The 19,127-nt window shown below is 40.5% G+C and overlaps 1 pseudogene; it reads left to right on the top strand.

Moving 5' to 3' along the window:
• Window positions 1-10,235: 10,235 nt before the first annotated feature.
• LOC119889441 overlaps window positions 10,236-19,127 on the top strand; it is a 78,834-nt pseudogene continuing 69,942 nt past the window's right edge.

The raw sequence follows: 19,127 nt of genomic DNA, 5'->3' as shown, positions 1-19,127 counted from the left end.
TCCACTCTTTGTGAATCTCCCCCACATTTTTGAATGGGTTTTGTTTCACAATCCTCTCCAGGGTGCGGTTATCCCTATTGATTGTGCACTTTTTTCTACCACAACTTTTCCTTCCCTTCGCCTCTCTATTAATGTGCTTGGACACAGAGCTCTGTGAACAGCCAGCCTCTTTAGCAATTTTGTGCCAGGTGTCAATGGTCATCATTTGGACAGCTGTCAAGTCAGCAGTCTTCCCCATGATTGTGTAGCCTACAGAACTAGACTGAGAGACCATTTAAAGGCCTTTGCAGGTGTTTTGAGTTAATTAGCTGATTAGAGTGTGGCACCAGGTGTCTTCAATATTGAACCTTTTCACAATATTCTAATTTTCTGAGATACTGATTTTGGTTATAATCATCAAAATTAAAAGGAATGAACACTTGAAATATATCAGTCTGTGTGGAATGAATGTATACATTATACAAGTTTCACTTTTTGAATGGAATTCCTGAAATTAATCAACTTTTTGATGATATTCTAATTATATGACCAGCACCTGTATAAGGCTGTCTGCAGACCACAGGATTGACACCATCCTCCGACCTGCTGGGATGTTGTACGGGTTTATCTGTCCTGTATTGGAATAAACTCTTTTGCACCGACTCTTGACCGTCTCCAGAGAAGTTTTTGACTGCAAACTTATTGGCTGTAGTAGAAAGTTAATAGAGTATTTTTGATTCAATTCAATTTTAATTCAATTTTATTTATATAGCGCCAAATCACAACAACAGTTATCTCACAGCGCTTTTCATAAAAGAGCAGATCTAGACCATACTCTATGATGCTATTTACAGAAGCCCAACAGTTCCCACCAAGAGCAAGCACTAGGCGACAGAGGCAAAGAAAAACTTCCTTTTAAGAGGCAGAAACCTCGAGCAGAACCATGGCTCAGGGTGGGCGGCCATCTGCCTCCACCAGTTGCGGTGAAGGAGAGAGAGGGAGAGAGAGAGAGAGAGAGGGCAGGAGAGGAACAGAGAGAAAAAGAGAGGGATGGAAGGAGAGAGAGGGGAGGGAGGCAGCCTAAACAATATACACACAGAGGTACAGACAGTAAAGGTGATGTTGCTATAGACTAAATGAAAAATGGTACAGATATTTATAGTAGTGTTAATGGTAACAGTCGTAATGTTAATGATTATAATAACAATAATAACAATAGGACTAGTAACAATAGTCGTTGCAGCAGAGGGTGTCAAGCAGGAACACGGGGGCAGCAGGTGACCCGCAGCCACAGATCCAGACTCCACAGCTCCAGAGCCAGAAAACCTGCAGGAAGTGATAGGAGGAGAGAGGAGAGGGACGAGAAAGCACAAGACTACCAGAAAGGGGAGAAGTTGTGTTAGTAACATGCAATAATGGGATGAGGTTGCATACAGAGGGAGAGAAAGTAGAGGAGAGAGGAGCTCAGTGCATCATAGGAAATCCCCCGGCAGTCTAGGCCTATAGCAGCATAACTAAGGGATGGTTCAGGACTAACCTGAGCCAGCCCTAACTATAAGCTTTATCAAAGAGGAAAGTCTTAAGCCTACTCTTAAATGTGGAGATGGTGTCTGCCTCCTGAACCCAAACTGGAACCTGGTTCCACAGGAGAGGAGCTTGATAGCTGAACGCTCTGGCTCCTAGTCTACTTTTGGAGACTCTAGGAACCACAAGTAACCCTGCATTCTGGGAGCGCAGTGCTCTGGTGGGGTAGTAAGGTACTATGAGCTCTTTAAGATAAGATGGTGCCTGACCATTAAGAGCTTTGTAGGTAAGAAGAAAGATTTTAAATTCTATTCTGGATTTTACTGGAAGCCAATGCAAAGAAGCTAAGACAGGAGAAATATGATCTCTTTTCCTGGTTCCTGTCAGAACACGTGTTGCAGCATTCTGGATCAGCTAAAGAGTCTTAATGGACTTTTTCGAGCAGCCTGATAATAAGGAATTGCAGTAATCCAGCCTAGAAGTAACAAATGCATGGACTAGTTTTTCTGCATCATTTTTAGACAGGATGTTCCTGATTTTCGCAATATAGGCGGTCCTTGAAATTTGCTTACTGTGAGACTTAAACGACATGTACTGATCAAAGATAACTCCAAGATTCGTCACAGTGGTGCTGGAGGCCAGGGCGATGCCATCAAGGGAAACTATATCTTTAGATAATGCGTCACGGAGGTGCTTAGGCCCCAGAACAATAACTTCAGTTTTATCTGAGTTTAACATTAGAAAATTACAGGTCATCCAGGTTTTAACATCCTGAAGGCACATTTGAAGTTTAGCTAACTGATGAGTTTCATCTGGTTTGATCGATAGATATAACTGAGTATCATCTTCATAACAATGAAAGCTTATGGAATGTTTCCTGATAATATTGCCTAAAGGAAGCATATATAAAGTGAAGAGGATTGGTCCGAGGACAGATCCTTGAGGAACTTCATGAATAACTTTGGCGTGCATGGAGGACTCATCATTAACATGTACAAACTGAAATCGATCTGATAAATAGGACTTAAACCAGCTTAGAGCGGTTCGTTTAATGCCAATGAAATGTTCCAGTCTCTGCAATAGGATCTGATGGTCAATGGTATCAAATGCAGCACTAAGATCTAATAAAACCAGTACAGAGACAAGTCCTTTGTCTGATGCAATAAGGTCGTTAGTAATTTTCACCAGTGCTGTCTCTGTGCTATGATGAGCTCTAAATCCTGACTGAAAATCCTCAAATAAACTATTGCTCTGTAGAAAGTCACACAGCTGTTTAGCAACTGCTTTCTCCAAACCTTAGAGAGAAATGGAAGGTTAGATATAGGTCTATAGTTGGCTAAAACATCCGGATCAAGTTTGGGCTTTTTCAGAAGAGGTTTAATTACAGCTACTTTAAAGTACTGTGGGACCTGTTAATAAAGATAGATTGATCATATCTAGTATAGAAGTGCTGACTAAGGGTAAAACATCTTTAAGCAACCTAGTCGGGATAGGGTCTAAGAGGCAGGTTGATGGTTTAGATGAAGAAATTATTGAAGTTAGTTGGTAAAGATTGAGGGAAGCAAAACAGTCTAAACATATATCTGGTTCTACAGCTGTTTCTAAGGTTCCTGAGTTAGAGATAAGTCGGTGCCAGTTGAGGGCAGGTCTTGGTGAATTTTGTCTCTAATAGCTAGAATTTTATCATTAAAGAAGCTCATGAAATCGTAACTACTGAGAGCTATGGGAATACTTGGCTCAATAGAGCTGTGACTCTCTGTCAGCCTGGCTACAGTGCTGAAAAGAAACCTGGGGTTGTTCCTATTTTCCTCTATTAATGACGAGTAGTACGCTGCTCTGGCATTACGGAGGGCCTTCCTATAAGTTTTAAGACTATCTTGCCAAATTAAACGAGAATTTTCCACTTTGGTGGCACGCCAATTCCTCTCAAGTTTCCGCGATATTTGCTTTATTTTGCGAGTTTCGGTATTATACCATGGAGCTAACCGTCTTTGTTTTAGTATTTTCTTTTTTAGAGGGGCTACAGAGTCCAGTGTCATTCGCAGCGAGCCTGCAGCACTATCAACAAGATGATCGATTTGGGAGGGACTGAAACTAGCATAGGAGTCCTCCGTTACTTTGTGACTTGATAATGAATTTAGAGTTGATGGAATCGCATCCTTAAATTTAGCTACAGCACTATCAGACAGACATCTTGTATAGAATTTTTTGCCCAATGGCGTGTAGTTCAGCAATACAAACTCAAAAGTTATCAAACAGTGGTCGGACAAAGAGGGATTCTGTGGGAACACCACTAAATGTTCAATTTCAATACCGTATACCAAAACAAGGTCGAGGGTGTGTTTAAAACAGTGAGTCGGTTCATGAACACTCTGAGAGAAGCCGATGGAATCTAACAGAGAGATAAATGCAGTACTAAAGTCATTCTCAACATCCACATGAATATTAAAATCCCCTACAATAATAACTTTGTCCGTTTTAAGGACTAAAGTTGACAAAAACTCAGCAAATTCAGATAAGAATTCAGAAAACGGGCCAGGTGCTCGGTACACTATAACAAAAAGAATTGGTTGCAGTGATTTCCAACTTGGATGCGAAAGACCAAGAACAACTCAAATTGAGTCATAATTTAGTTTAGGTTTAGAGCTGATTAGTAGGGTAGAGTCGAAGATAGCTGCAACTCCACCTCCTCGGCCTGTGCCTCGAGGAATGTGAGTATTAATATGACTGGGAGGGGTGGATTCATTTAGGCTAACATATTCTCCATCACCCAGCCAGGTTTCAGTAAGACAAATAAATCAATATCATAATCTGATATTAGTTCATTTACTAGTACACCTTTAGAAGAGAGAGATCTGATGTTTAAGAGTCCACATTTAACTCTCCTATTAGTTTGCACTATTGCTCTTGTGGTTTTAATTTTTATGAGGTTTTTATGCACAGCTCCTCTTCTGTTTACCTTTGATTTAAATAATTTTGATGGTCGGGGGGCAGACACCATCACTATAGGATTTTCACTAAGTAACACCTGAAATGGAGGAGCAGAGAAGTGTGTTAGACTCAGGGCCGGCCCTGGGCATAGGCGGAATAGGCAAATGCTAAGGGCGCCGCCCACCCCTTGGGGCGCCCGAGCGCCCAAATTATTTTTTTAATAATTTTTTTATTACTAATACAACTTAAATATTATGGATTAAAAAAAGCGATCGTGAATCCGGGGGGAATCCTGAATCCCCGATCCCCCCGGTCCGACTGAGTGACGCATCAATCTCCATCGCCCTCGCCCTGCTGAAAAAAACCCCATCCGTTACCTGTGTGTGATTGTGAGTGACGGATGGCCGAATTCACTGACACTGATAAGTTGTCATTATGTCAAAAAGACCGAAACCATCTGGTGCCCAGGGAAGAAAAAAAAGAAGAGGAAGAAAAATGCGAAAAAGACAGAGGTAGGTAATGATGTGTGATTAGTTTATCTATGTTGCATTAAGTTAGTTCGACGATCACGATGCCTGTAACGTTCGCTAATTTGAATTGAAACATGTATTAGAAATGCAAAACTTTCCACATCTGCCATCAAAAATTATGACAAACATTGAGCTCCTGACTTTCCTGCACGAGAAGAAGCTGATGGAAATTTTCCCCAATATGTGGGTCGCTCTGAGAATCTCTGCCACTCTACCTGTGACAGTCGCTGCTGCTGAAAGGAGCTTCTCTAAGCTCAAACTGATTAAAAACTACCTGAGATCTAAAATGGCTCAAGAACGTCTCAGTGGACTTTCAGTCATTAGCATAAATCATGTGGTCTCACAACAGCTGTCTTATGATGATATCATAGATGACTGCGGCTAGAAAGGCAAGGCGAGTAAGGCTGTAGAACATTTGCTAAACATTTTGCATAGTGCATTCAAGTTTGTGTATAGTTATTTATTTTTTGTGCAATGGTCTTATTTATAATTTTTGTAATGTTACATATGCTGAAAGCAAGGTTTCTGTAATATAGTTTTCTGCAATAACATAATATATACATATTTATATTGTATCTATAATACGTTGTGTGTTTGTGTTTCCAAAATATTTTCAAAATAAAGAAAAACAAGTGCAGTTTGTTTCTGTGTAAGTTTATGAACAAAAATCCAGGGGCATCAGGTGAAATCTTGCCTAGGGAAGCAAACTGGCCAGGGCCGGCCCTGGTTAGACTGCGACTCTGCCTCCTGGTCTCAACTCTGGGTTGTCATGGATTTGGTCCACTAATAAACTTGGCCAGATTTCTAGAAATGAGAGCTGCTCCTTCCCAAGTGGGATGGATGCCGTCTCTCCGAATCAGACCAGGTCTTCCCCAGAAAGTCTGCCAATGATCTACAAAGCACACATCGTTTGCTGGACACCACCTCGACAACCAGCGGCGGAATGACGACATGCGGCTATGCAAAATGGAGCTGCCAATGATCAGAGTTGGTTTCTCAGCGGGTGTGTCGCTGAGTGGGGACAATCTGTTGAAAACGTGAACAGGTTGATGGTGCCCTGTGGACTTTGAATGCTTACGACTATTCCTCCTTCAGACAGTCACCCAGCCCCCCCCCCCCCTTCCTGGCTGCACAGGGGATGCCGGAGGACGACTACCAGAGGCTAACGCAGTCCGTTCCGCACCGACTACCGGGGACTGGCTAGCTACAGTAGCTAAAGACTGATCTACCAAGTTGCGGAGCCGGACTTCTAAATCACTGAGCCTCGCCTCCATGTCTAAAAATAAACTACACTTATTACACGTACCATTACCGCTAAAGGAGGCAGAGGAGTAACTAAACATCTGACACACCGAGCAGGAGAAAGTAGGAGAGAGAGAGGGAGAAGGAGAAGCCATCGCTAGCTGCTAAGCTAAAGTCGCTAACGGCTAAGCTAGAGTACTGTAGCGTCAGTGAGTGCTTAGGCAAAATTACTGTAAAGAATAAGTGTTTAGCAGACAGTTGGCTGCTGTAATCTAACAAATGTAACTGTTATATAGCGAGAGCAGCACAACACGGTACCAACACACAAGCACCGGAAACGGAAATGAGTCGACACGCTTACCGCAGTACAGTCAGCCCGGCTGACGGTGAGTGTCCTGTATCTTTCTCTTTTTGCTTGTGATTCTGTTTTCCCCTGGTGTTTTGTTTTTCCTGTACTCTGCCTGCCGCCCTGTGTCTCCTCCCCTGCGTGTGCTCTCTTCCCCGTCCCTCCTTACTTCCTCGGTCCCCAGTGCCCCCGGCTCCCTTGTCTCAGTCTCCTCGGTTCCCCTTGAACGTGTTTCCCCGGCGTCCGCCTCTCCCTCACCTCCACTCCCTCAACCCCTTTTCCCCTTCAATAAAACCTGTACTCCCTGAGTGTTGCGTTTGGGTCCACTCTGTCCCCACATCATAACAGTGGGGACCAGGCATCAACTGGCCCACACTGGTCGTACATCTGACCCAACATTTGTAAAAATAAACAAACACGCGTTGTCCAAAAAAGTGATGTGACCTTTTTCCAGGTGCCCTCAAGAAATAACAAAATATAAAAAGTCAATGATCTGCTATTGTAGCATCCAGTCAATGTTGAGAAGGCCAGAACTGATGACTTTCCTTGTCATCAACCAACGTAAGAGCTGAGTAAAAACAAATAAACCATGCATTATCATCACATTTCGAACGTTACACAGCTCATTACATTAGTTTCAATACAATAGCATTACCAAATTATACATTATACGATAAACAATTCCAGTAGGCTAGCTCAAATATATTTCTCATTAACTCTACAAACCTTGTTACCCAATTGACCGAAGCTAAACCTTGTAGTTTTAACTGTTTTTCCGTGAACCTTTTCAGACTTTTCTTTCGTCCTTTCCGCCGTTTGCCCGGTTCATTTGCGTCACTTTACTTCCGGTTTCTTTGGTTATCAAAATAAAAGCCCGATACCGTAATAATAAAACCTTATAGCGTAGCTATAATCAAAATAGTGCTTAACTACTCTGTTGGCCTTTACAGCTATCTTAATTCAATGTCACGATCCTGAGCTGTCTGGGTTATAGTATTTTGGCCATGCCTTCTCTGTGTTTTGATTTTGGTTTTTCTGTGTCTGGGGTCTTGAATCCAGTCTTCTGCTTGTTCTGTGTGGTGGTTCTGATCTGTCCTGTTATCTCGTTGTCTGCCTTAGTACTTGTTTAGTTCGGTTCCTGTCTCTCATGTGTTAGTTCTGTTTGTTTGTAGGTGTAAATTTATGTTCTCTGCCAGTTTCATTATTAATCTATCTGATCATTCTGCTTTAGTCTCTGTGTAGCCTTATTTATTATTTTGTTCATCCGCATCTTTAGTTACTTCATATCTGTCTTGTCTCGTATCTTAGTTCCTAGTTTGGTGTCTTAGTTCTTTGTCCTGTACCTTAGTTCATGTCTTAGTGTTTACTCCTGGGGCCTGTACCACGAAGCAAGTTCAACATACCCAGGATATGTTTTCGTTATCTGGCTTAACTAACCCTAACAATCACGAAGCTGGTTATCAACTCGGTAAGTCAACCCAGGGTTTCCCAATCCAGCTGTGAGCGTGTTCACATAAAATATGACGCTCTCAGCAGAGCGTCATATAATGTGTTGATTTGATGTGTTCTTATGAGCTATATGAAAATATCAGCCTTATTCTTTCAGCTCAGCTGTGTCGGCATTTCCACATTAAAAGACTCTGAATAAGTGGTCTTCCACCTCACTTTAAAAAAACTTCTCATCACTTCAAAAATGAAATTCATTTATTTAACATTCCATACATTGTTCTAAATTAACTTCATAAAGCAATGAAACATAAACTCCATTCATGCCATAAAATGTGCTCAGATAGTGGCTGAAAGACTGAATCTCAACATTTAGTCTACTGAAAACTCACTATCGGAACATGACTACAGCCTCTGTAGTAGGCCTAAGAAAGCTATATTAACCTAAAATAGATAGCCTACATTCATATTAAAATTTAATATTTCACTATCCCTACCAAACTGCTCATCATATTCAGCCTCACATAAGAAAAATAAAACCTGTTTATTTTAACGGCTGCATCACGGTGTATATAACAAACTGGGAGCAAATAAAAAATATTAAACACATTTCAAAGCAGTAAGTAGGCTTAAAAACCTGTAGGCAACAATAGCTTATAGTCAAGAGTTTCTCCACATCACCACTGCAAACATAAAGCAGCCTATAGGCTAAAACAGTCTGTGGGATTTTCTACAGATGGTGATGTCATTTTCCAAGAGAGCAGATTGGTCAGTAGGCGGCATTTTCACAGAGTTGATCTCTTATAACCTGCTCCGGAGCAGGTTAGCCGTTCAGCATAAGTTACCATGGAGATCTACCCTGGTAAGAAGTCAACCACCTTTGTGCTACTGAAAACCCAGGGTTAACCCCGAAGTTACCTGAATAAGCTCAAATCCTGCTTCGTGGTACAGGCCTCAGGTCTGTGTTCTTCTGTGTTTTGCCCATGTCTGCTCTGAGTTCTGTTTTATCTTAGCTTCAGTCTGTGGATTCGCAATCTTTCAGTATGAGACAAGAGTTCAGAATTTCAGCTCTCATTTCGTGGTATTCACGTCTAGATGTGTTAAACAATCCCGAATTGCCCCTAGTGGCTGTTTAAATAATTTTGGAGGGGACTGTAAGTCATGCAAAGCAGAAACACGATGCTGCTAACAGAGTTTTTGATTTGGTATTTTTCTTAAAACATTTTGTACCCTGCAAATAACACTTATAGCCAACATTTGTACTGTGCATGTCGCCGTATTTACTTTGCGCCGACTTCCAGTCTGTTTTCTGCCGCCACCGCTGCTTTTAACTCCTGTGCAACATTCAGCAACAGTTGCACCTCGTTATTGGTCCATGTCAAATAATCATCTGTAGTACTTTATTCTTTTGCCAAATCTTCTCTAACTACAGAATAGACCATCTGCTTCATATGTTAACACCGGCACGCACATCCCCGTTGTGCGTGAATGGCCACTAAATGGGAGTTTTAATTCTCCGTTTTTAAACTAAAACAGAGTAGTGTGGATGGGGCTTTCCCCGAAATCATGAAGTCTCTTGGCAGTAACAACAAGGCTCTCCTGGGCTGAGGCAGCTTTGCATTGATGGAATTGACTTTTGTGTTGATAAATGTACAGTTATTAGAAACATTCTGGTGAAGGGATGTTACCCTAACCCAGTAAGAGGAATGTGAAATTGAAGAGGTGAAGAAAATAGGAAAAAGAATTATATTTCGTTTCCACTTCCTCCTAAGGTAAAAGAAGTAAACGTTAAAATTTTAAAAGAGATTTACCCAACAAAGTAATTTTTCAAATTTAGATTTAATTTTGATAAATTGTTAATAAATTGTGTATTCTGGGAAAGGGAAATTGAAAGTTTGGAACACAAGTTTTTTTTATTGTGAATTTGTGCAGTCCTTTTGGTGTGATATGTGGAGCAAGTTTGTATTTTTTGTTGGAAATAAGGACTTCTCAAGTTGTGATGCTATTGGGGAGATAGCCCTGCTTAATTTTTTTATTATTGTTTTACCTTATTATTTTTGTATAACTTTCTGTCATTTGATGTGAAGCCTGTTTTCGCTGATGTAAGGGATGTCGTGAAATATAAAACATGATAAGATGGCTGGTTGGTTTGTACCTGTTTATGTTCAATAAATAAAGTTGAAAGCGGAACGAAAAGCTCCCGCACTGTCGCTGACGGAACTTCAACAGTGTGAGATCCGCCGGAAGTAAACAATACAAGCGTAAGCCATATGCATTACATTAGCTGGAAGTTATTGTAGATGTTGCGGCGCTAATTATTTCATTGTAATTAAGCAACAATGTCTTCAGTTGAGAGTTTGAGAGAGTTTGTCAACGAGCGACTAACTGCTGCTGCTGAAGAAATATTCAGAGTTTTTAAAAACACTATCGTCGAGTACGAGGAAGAGATCGATCGTCAGCGCAGACTGCTGGATATCGTTTGGAAACCCGAAGTAAAGTTACACAGGATAGGTGAGGAAAGTTTCATTATTAGTGATGGGCAAAGGCTTTGTGAAACATTCTAAACAATTGTGGCGGAGTTCTGTCTAGGCTTTGAAACACTCCGACACCCGTCTCTACTGGTAACGTTTGATATTGACATATCTTGATAGGCGTTTCATTGGAACATTGACTGACCAGCGTTTACAATTCTAAACGTCTTATGTCCAACAGGATTTCGGAGAAATCACCATACATCAAACGCTTTAAGACTGTCAGAGACAGCAGATTAGAACCATGAGAGAATTCACACTGGCAAATTACCTGAGTACAATAAAATGTCCCAAACTAAGAAAAATGTTGACAACATACAGACTGAGTGAACACAGCCTGGCCATAGAAAAGGGTCGCCTCAGACGAGCTGGCTACCACAAGAGGAGAGACTCTGCTCTCAGTGTGACAGGGGACAGGTAGAGACAGAGCTGCACTTTCTAACCTCATGCCCTAAATATAAAACACTAAGACAAAAACACTTTGCAAACATTTCCCAAATATACCTCGAATTGGAATTCATATCAGACACACAGAAACTCCCCTATATAGTGGGAGAAATGCCCAAATGTGAAATAATTGCTGCAAAATATGTCTCCTCATGCCATGAAGTGAGGAGAACCAGTGGAACCTCAGACTGATAAATAATTGTACAGATTTTTAAATTATTATTATTTTTTAATCAATTAATTATTTTTTAAAAATTGTCTAATATATACACACACACGTTACTTCATTTATTTATTTTTAATTTCTTTTAATTTAATTTTTTTTATATATAATTATTTTTTCACACACACGCTTACTGTTTTATTTTTATTTTTATTTATTTATTTATTTTTTAACACAAACACATACGCTTTGATTACTTTACGCTTTAATTACTTGTTTAATGAAATGTATGGGGTTGATTGTTCTTATGTTGCATGTATGATGCTTTGGCAATATTGTTGTTACACACTCATGCCAATAAAGCTAATTTGAATTGAATTGACAGCAGATGGGGACTGCAATAAAAGTGTGTTTAAATAACACGTATGTTGTTTCATAAGTAGGCCTAATCAGTCATTTAGTTGAGGCTTTCATCCAAAGCGACTTAGAATTGTTATATAAAGGCCTCGTCCACATGAAAAAGAAGGAAGACATGGCTGGTAGTATTGTCTTCAAATAGAGTTGCTAAACACCTCAGCGCACTGAAGGAAGCCATCTGACTGTGAGAGGAGCAAGCTTGTTGATGTGTGCAGGTAGAGTAGGTCTAGAGCTCTCCCATCTGACTGGTGCACCAATAGGGGAGAAGTTCGCCCCTTGAGACACAGCCCCTCCTCATTTGCATAATGAGGCAGAAATACATAAAGAAATGTAAAAAGGACAGGCAGAAATAAATACCATGGGTGAAAATAAATAGGGTAGAAAATGCAATGGAAGAATAAAACAGACAGAAATATTAAAACACACACATAAATAAATACATTTAAAAAATAAGTAATTAATAAATAAAGTTGAAGATTATAACGGACAATAAATAAATAAGGTAATTATTACAAAGGTGAATAAGTAAAGAAGCTAATTAAAAGAGATATACATTTATGTCTGCTTGTATAATTTAATTATTACTTTATTTTTTTGTGCATTTAATCAGATGCTTATTTATTTATTGAGCATTGATTTATTTCTGTATTTATTTCTGAATTTGTCAGGATCAATCCTCCATACATGCCTAGGGGTTAAGTGTCTTAAGTGTCAGGGACACATTAGTATGAGTCATAGTGGGAATCGAAATCGGGTCTCTCACACCAAAGGAATGCATCTTAACCACTATTCCATTGCCACACTGTATTCATATTTTAGAATCAGAATACTTTATCCTCGTGGGTAAATTCTGTGTTACATATACTCGCAAGGCAAAAAAGGAATGGAAATAATTGTTTAAGTTAGTGAGTGGAGATAAAGTATACAAATTAATCTATGGGGGCTTTCAAACCTACCTCGTATGGTCCGGACTTTAGAACTTTTCAGTTTGGTCCAAACCAAAATTGCAGGTGCGAAACCTCCATTGGAAATGGAAATTTGGTCCGAGGAAAAGAGGTAATCTCGGTCCGGATCAAATTGAACCATGATTCGGTTCGTTTCTGGTGTGAAAGCATTTTTTGGATGGTACGGACTTTCAGACTATTTAGGCCTACAGGAAGTTTGGCGGTTAACGTGGAAACCGGAAACAAATAAATGCACGGATAAATGCATTGAAATAAGGACACAATTATAAATCTCCTGTGACAGATCATCTTTTCAAACAGACGGCCACTATAGAAGAACACTGCCACATACATCTTTGGTTTCTCCTGAAATGGAGGTGCAGAGGGATTGCTTGCTGTCTTCTCCTCCTTTCCTGTCGGCGACGTTATAATGTTCGCACAACGAGGATGTTTAATTGCGAATTTGAACTAGCTGTAGTAATGCCATAATAATAATAATATAGTGGCAAATCCGCATTTGTTCATTTTTCATTCATTCATTCTTGTCAAAGATACACGCTGAACTGTTTAATAAACCAATCAATGCCAAGTATAGGGAGACGCAGCCCACATAGATGATGACGACAGGACGCAAGTGTGTCATGTAAAGTCCTTTAGTGCGGTCGCAGAATTGCAGTGTGAAACCAAACCAAAACTAACCCAATGAACTTGGTTCCGGACCTTGGTGCGGACTTTCAGGTGTGAAAGACCCCTTAAGAATATATTAATAAATTATAATAAATGTGGACATCTACAGTATTATACAGTAGCATATTAACAGAGGTGTAATAATAAATAGCAGGAAAGCTATAGGCCCTAGTGTAATAATGATGAATAATAACCAGCACTCATTATTCATTCAATTACTTATATTAAAAGTCCTTAACTGAGTAAAGTTGAAGTTTTTTACAAGAATAATAAATTAAAAGTGGAACAATGTCTCACATTTGTTATAAGTCAAGAATTTTATTCTACTATTTTGGCGCGGGGTAATTCTTTTGTCTTTTCATAAATGATATCCCAAGCATTGGGGAAAAAATTGTTCACATGGAACTGTTGTTGCTGGTTACAGGTACGGATACACAGCACCTGCCAATAAATCAAAGGATCCTTGGAACAAAAGCATTTGTCAAATATTTTTAACCTCTACATTGGCATCAGCAGTTGCACTGTAAATGATGTGTGTTCCCACACCAGAGATTGGGATCTCTTTCATGGATTCTCCATCCTAATCTGCATATAGGCTACACACCTAGCCTGTCTAGTGCTATCTGTCTCACTGTATCACCATCCCTACCACTAGGCTATAGGCCTATATGTCACTAAATGTAAATGCTCTGTATTTGTATAGCACCTTTCTAGTCTTTTCGACCACTCAAAGCGCTTTTACACTACATCTGCATTCACCAGTCATACACATTTATACACTTAGCCTAAGTGCTCAAACAGAAACTAACATTCACACACTGGTGGAACAGCCACCAGGGGCAATTCGGGGTTCAGTATCTTACCCAAGGACACTTCGACATGCAGCCTGAAGGAGCCGGGGATTAACGGGAAACCCGCTCTATCTCCTGAGCCACAGTTGTCGCCCCAAGCCTTCTGGGAGTTAGAGGCAAGCAGATGAGTGGTGATTTGTTTGTTATGACCTGGCTCAAAAGGCCACAACAAGAGGGAGACAGACCATGGTAAACGGTTAATAACATACATTATTTAACAAAAATAAGCCAAATTAAGAGTTATTTCAAACTAACATAATTAAAGTATGAGGTATGTAGTCTGTGGTTTCAGTAGTGTCTGTGCATGTCAAGTTATCCGTTTAAATATGTGCAGTTTCCCCACTTGAAAGAGAATATGTCTACTCGAAGATTTTTTGAACTGGATTCCACTCAATGACTAAACAGCTGTTTCTTTTTTCTCCTTTTTTATTCTTGCAGATTTAGTTCATTTTTTATCTTGAGCTTCCATCAGTGCAATTCATCGACAGTTATATGCCATTAGGTGAAAAACCTTTAAATAAACCCAAAAAGAAATGCATACTTATTTCACCTTAAAGTACATTAAGCAACCTCAGATTAACTACACATACATCAATACATTCAGCTCATTAAGCAACAGCATATAGCATCTTTCACAACATAGAATCTCAATCATATTCAATAATATTAGACCATGTAATCCTTCCCTCAAGTCCATAATAAGCCGCAGAAAGGAGCCCACAAATAACTATCAACTGATTCATCTGTTATCACTGCACCATGCTCGTTGACCTCAATAAAGATCATTATAATTAACAATCCCCACTCAGTTTCTTTTTATCACTGCACTCGTGCTTCTACTGATATGAGAAGCACGGGTGAGATGAGAATCACAATACAACCAACTAACATTTAACACCAAAGTGACAGACCAAGCCAACTATCCAACACAGCTCCAAGCTGGTTCGACAGCAACAGTAATCTCCGGTCGAACGTTCACATTACTCCGCAGTTCAGCATCTTACCGGGTGCCTCTTCAGACTTCGTGGACATCTCAGACCTGCACAGTCTTACCGCCGATCATGTCTCAGTCTTGCTCTTCTGCGGTATTTGTTTGGATGACCCATGCTCTATCCCGGAAACTGACGATGTCGTGCGTCTTTTTTAAATGCTCCGTGTAGCCATCAGCATTGGTTGGTTCCGTTTGATCTCCTCTCTGCAGTCAGTCCGTCAGTGGCCGCTTATTACTTTATTAAATTTTTATTTATTTTGTCTTCTCCTAAGACCCGCTACATTTCAATTCTGGTTTGACTTGACAGTGCAGGATGATGGTTGTATGAATGTATATGGGTGAAGGTGTTGTAGTAGACAAAAACAAGGTAAATACTTACTGCTTTGCTCTCCCAGTGCGTTTCACACAGCCTGTTGCAGCCGTTAAAATAAATGGGTTTCATTTTCCTTAACTTAGGCTGAATATTATGAGCAGTTTGGTAGGGATATTAAAATACTAAACTTTAATATGAACATAGGCTATATATTATTGTAGGTTAGCAGCTTTCTTATAGGCCTACTACAGAGACTGGTCATGTAGCCTACCTGCGCCCACCTGTGATGTGGGCGCAGGTTTTCAGCAGCCTAAATGTTGAGATTCAGTATTTCAGCCACTATCTGAGCACATTTTATGGCATGAATGTATTTTCCATTTCATTGCTTTATGAAGTTAATTTAGAACAATGTTTGGAACACTTTTGAGTGTGTTAAATAAATGAATCTCATTTTTGAAGTGATGAGAAGTTTTTTTCTAAAGTGAGGTGGAAGACCACTTATTCAGTGCCCGAGTCTTTTAATGTGGAAACGCCGACACAGCTGAGCTGAAAGAATAAGGCCGATATTTTCATATAGCTCATAAGAATTTCTGCATTTCTGTAGTGTTACAGTTTGCTCATCTGTAAAATATGACACTCTGCTGCCCGTAGACTTGCTCGTGTCCGTGATTGGTCATCTGCTGCCAACGCCACCTCTTTTATGTGAATGCGCTCACGGCTGGATTGGGAAACCCTGGGTTGAGTTATCGAGTAGATAACCAGCTTCGTGGTACCGCTTATCCCGACTGCGATTGTTAGCAGGGTTCCCGCGGCTCCTTAAAAAGTCTTAAAAGGTCTTAAATTTAAATCAGGGTCTTAAATTGTCTTATTAGTGTGTATTTCTATGGTTTTCTTTTAGTAATTGACAATGTGAGACCCCGTCATTAATATAACTCATATGTTACCTTTACGTTAGCTGCAGACGTTGACGTCTGGCTGCCTGTCATGTTATCGTCAGTTGTGGCTGCAAGATTGGGAGACGCAAGTTAAAGTGGTTGGAGGAAGACCCGATCGTTCTGTCTAGCTCAAACAACCGTAGCCTACATCACGTCCTCTCATTTGCGCAGGTCCAAAAAATTATCTATAACTACAGGTTAAAATAACTTTCTAAAGTATGTCTTTCACCATGATTTGTTTTCCTCCATGGATTATTTCCCTCTTTATAGTTCGGTTATTTTAGTAGTTTATATTGAGTTTAACACAGCAGTGTTGAGTAAGGGCTGGGCAATATGGACTAAAATAGTAAAATCATTATTTTTAAGTTTAAAGGCTGATTTTTGCTCCTGAAGAAACTAGATGGTTAATTGTGCTTTTAAATGTTTCTTTATGGTCAGAACATAACAAACACTTGATGCCAAATAGCAGCCTGGTATCAAACAGTGGATCACTTCACAAAGCTGAGGTAGAACATTCAAAACAACAAATATGCATCAGAAAAATAATCTTTTTTCAGTCCCTTTTCCTCAACACAATAAACATCTTAACAGAAAAGAAAGTGCTGATTTGTTTGTGATTCAAATGAATTAAATCAATCCATCCATCCATCCATCGTCAACCGCGTATCCTGTTTACAGGGTCGCGGGGGGCTGGAGCCAATCCGACCTGACAACCTGTCCAGGGTGTACCCCGCCTTTCGTCCCGATGCTAGCTGGGATTGGCTCCAGCCCCCCGCGACCCAGTACGCAGGATAAGCGGTTGACGATGGATGTATCACAATAATTACCATTTTTGTTTTATTGCCCAGCCCTAGTTCACCTGAGCATGATCAATAATTGGCGCTGTTTGAGCACGTTTATGAATGGACACACTGTCTAAGCGTCCGTCTGCATTGTCAGACTTTAGGATTTTATTTGCAGAAGACTGCGACCGATACATATTTCTGCCCAAGTAGTTGTTGTATGTGGATAGACAACACATTTGCATCCATGTGGTCATGGAGTGCCTGACCACCTCCAGAGGTCGTTTTGCTGATTGGATCACGATCTGTCCTCAATGCGTCTGGGGTGCATTTACACCTGTAGGCCTACTTATGACTACTCATGTGGTCAAGTGTTACCTGATCACAATCTGATCACCCAAAATGCATTTTAATGCCAGATGTAGACAACCTCTATGTTCCCTGATTCAGAATATGCAAAGTCATTCACCTGTGGTGAAAATAAAAATGCTAAATATGGTATTGCATCGTTCATTAAGAGATCAAACGCACGTCTCTTTTCTGTTAAAGAAATTGTTTCAAAATTTGAAGTCTTAAATTTATATTTGTTGAGGTCTTAAAATGGTGTAAGAACCCTTGTTAGGGTTAGTTAAGCCAGATAACTGAAAGACATCCTGGGTATGTTGAACTCGCTTCGTGGTACAGGCTCCTCAACAGCAGCCTCCAGAATGAGGGGCCTGGTGCCTCCAGTTACCACAATCAGCTCTTTGTCTACAAGGAAGAGAGGGATTGGGAATCTCTGGGCACCTCACGATTCGATTCGATTACGATTCAGAGGGCTGCGATTCAATTAAACGATTATCGATGCATCATAATTTCTATACAGGATCTCTGGATAATTACTAACCATTTCATTTGCGCATTAAAATCCGAAAGAAACCTCCCCTAATTAGCTTAAAAGGACTAGTTTGCCTCCCTAATTTACTTCAGGAACCTCAGCTCCATGGTCCCTCATTTCTTTAACAGCCAGACAGAGCTGTGCACCAGTTTAGTCTAAACTTGTACCAGATGTTCTCAACCCTTGACTAGTAGGTTAGTTAGTACTGACATACAGCTGATAATTAATATTACTCAATTACTAATTTAGCGTTACCTTAAATAAATATTTTTAGCGCCTTTCACAGGACCCAAGGACGCTTTACACATAGTTACAGTGACACAACAACAAAAAGTCATTCAGTATTGAATGCCTGGGTAAAGAGCTAGGTTTTTAGTAGATTGGACAGGGAGCATTTCGGATCTCTGTGGGGATTTCCAGAGGGTGGGGGCTGTGATGCTGAAGGATCTATCCCCAAAAGCCCGTAGTCCGGTGTGGTGGTCAGAGAGCAGGCCCTTGTACAGGGGAGATGTTAGCTTGCGCTAACAGCCTTCACTTTTCCAGGCGTTGGGGAAACTACAGACTTTTATTAACGGACACACAGTGACCTACACTGCACGTTTACTGCCGGGCAGAAACACACTGCTAATATTTTCCTGCACTAACTTTCACCGTCACGTTCTGCTACTCTTTCTCTCACTCGCTCGGCATCACACACAAGATACACAGATAGCTGCCATGCGTCGAGTGTCACCATGCACCCAGTGTGCGAGGTAAAATCATTGCTTGCACATTGATATTAATGATTGTGTGACATCGTAGTGGGGTGGTCATTAATTCCGCAGCGGTGGTGTGCCGAATACATGGGGAACACTGGTCTCTCTGTTGTGTGCACTCCACAGGGCGCTGCACTTCCGCGAGTTCCGCCTTTTGCGTTCCGTCAACATTACGTTATCAATTAACATTTAAATAATCGATGTTTAGACATTTGTTAATCGATTCATGATCTTCCGCGTTGCGATGCATCTAAGAATCAACTATTTCTCACAACTCTATTAAATACTGGGACTAATTTCCTCAAGTGTTTGCAGTTTTTTTTCTTGACCGTCACAGTACTTACATTAGCCTGTTCCTTTTGTTCTCTGTCCCTCCAGAGCTCCCACAGCAACATGTCTGTAAGGAGGAGGAGGAGGAGGTTCTGGCTGACCAGCA

This window comes from Micropterus salmoides, unplaced genomic scaffold, assembly GCF_014851395.1.
Source record: "Micropterus salmoides isolate LMB-PRFRI ecotype aquatic unplaced genomic scaffold, ASM1485139v1 Ms_hic_scaffold_1, whole genome shotgun sequence".
Taxonomy (NCBI): domain Eukaryota; kingdom Metazoa; phylum Chordata; class Actinopteri; order Centrarchiformes; family Centrarchidae; genus Micropterus; species Micropterus salmoides.
The sequence above is the reverse complement of the archived record's forward strand: the minus strand, read 5'-3'. Positions and strand labels throughout refer to the sequence as shown.